The sequence below is a fragment of the Frieseomelitta varia genome, unplaced genomic scaffold (assembly GCF_011392965.1).
Source record: "Frieseomelitta varia isolate USP_RPSP 00005682 unplaced genomic scaffold, Fvar_1.2 scaffold_368, whole genome shotgun sequence".
In the NCBI taxonomy this organism is placed as follows: Eukaryota; Metazoa; Arthropoda; class Insecta; order Hymenoptera; family Apidae; genus Frieseomelitta; species Frieseomelitta varia.
The window spans coordinates 117,492-119,542 of record NW_025110110.1 but is presented as its reverse complement, the minus strand read 5'-3'; positions in this window follow the sequence as shown (position 1 = coordinate 119,542).

Below are 2,051 nucleotides of genomic sequence, written 5' to 3'. Positions count from 1 at the left end.
TACCTTAGCGTGGAACAGTATTCTACCCTCCTTCAACGATATTCGTGTCAATAATAATCCGAGTTTACATAAAAATCGTAATTCAACGACTGACCTTTTCCTACAGAGGAACAAAAAAATTCAGCGAAATTCAAAAATACGAAAACTTAGTTGCCTTCTGCAACATTAATTCGGTACTTTTAATATTAATTTAGTACCTTAGCGTGGAACAGTATTCTACTATCCTTTAACGATATTCGTGTCAATAATAATCCGAGTTTACATAAATATCGTAATTCAACGACAGACCTTTTCCTACAGAGGAACAAAAAAATTCAGAGAAATTCAAAAATACGAGAAATGACTTGCCTTCTGAAACATTAATTTGGTACTTTTGATATTAATTTAATACCTTAGCGTGGAACAGTATTCTACCCTCCTTCAACGATATTCGTGTCAATAATAATCCGAGTTTACATAAAAATCGTAATTCAACGACTGACCTTTTCCTACAGAGGAACAAAAAAATTCAGCGAAATTCAAAAATACGAAAACTTAGTTGCCTTCTGCAACATTAATTCGGTACTTTTAATATTAATTTAGTACCTTAGCGTGGAACAGTATTCTACCCTCCTTCAACGATATTCGTGTCAATAATAATCCGAGTTTACATAAAAATCAGCACTCGTGGTAGCGAACTCGTGCCGAATTGTAACACGTCCGCGCGCCGTGACTTTCACCGTTGCTGCCACGCGTGTAAAACGAAGGGTTAGGGAATACGTGGAAGGCGGTCGTAGGGAAAGACGATCGGTTGAAGGACCCTGGCCGGATCGAATCCTGTGGCCACGGGGGATGGACCTCCCCCAAAGTCACCGAGAGCTGCAGGTGTGTATCGAAGGTGCACGCGTGTACACGCGTGCGTACTTCGATATTCCGCGCGCGAGGGGCAGGCGGGCTGATATTTACTGTAAAAGCGACAGACTTGCGCGGACCGAGTTTATCGATCGTCGGTTTCCAGGGCCGCTTAAACCCGCGACTCACGCCCGAGGATAATAATTCATGGCTCGAATGGCGATCGCAGAAAGGGAATTCCGATGAAAGCCGTTATGATTCTGCACGCGACTCGCCGCGGACTCAAACCATTGCTCCATTGTTCCACGTGGATTCTCTTTCATTTTCTTTTCCTTCTGTTTCGTTTTTCACCCGAGCCAGGTACTCGTTATAATCGACGTGAAATGAAAACGAACACGCCGCGCTCTGACTTACTGTTTCCCGTAGAATTCAATCTGCAGTTGGTTGACTTTAAAAATTGCTCGTGAAAACTTGCGGATGAAGTTGCGGCTGATTAATGAAGAAAGTTTCAGGGGGAAGTTGCTCGATGTCATGAAAAATTCGGTGGATTGAATCTAATAGAGTTACATACACGAGGAATTGGAAATTACGGTGGTAATTAAGTGTTAACTTCATTTCGTAACAGGTGATAGTTTAGCGATACGAACGTTCGTTTCATTCTGCGGATATATATGGAATCTGGCAATGATGGGAGTTGATATATTTTTAGTGTTATTGATGATTCTTCTACAGTGAAATGGAATGAGAAAGATGAAAGTCGATGTATTGTTACCATCAAATTTACTATAATCAAATTTACTTTAATCATTAGGATGACTTAGAATTTTGAATTTTTCCACGTGTTTTTCGGTTTGCACGAAATTTCACTTAAAATATTGTTGACTATTAAATTTAGACTCTTCTAAATTATTGCAATACAAATGAATCTCATCAGTTTAATTTCTCAACGTATACTGGTAATATGGAAAGAAATAATGGCTGTTATTATAATAATTGTAACGACAGGTGGTTGAAAACTCTGCACAGTAACCATTGTTAAAATTTCAGAACGTTTGGAATAAGTTTATACAGATTTTACGAAGTATTAATTATTTGTTTGAAATGAATATGAAACTTGAAAATGAGAAAAATCGTTTGTCAATCACAATTGTCGAAACGTGGCGGAGATATCAAGCTTTAATGGAATTGCACTGATCATTTATCCACGTTAGTGTACATAC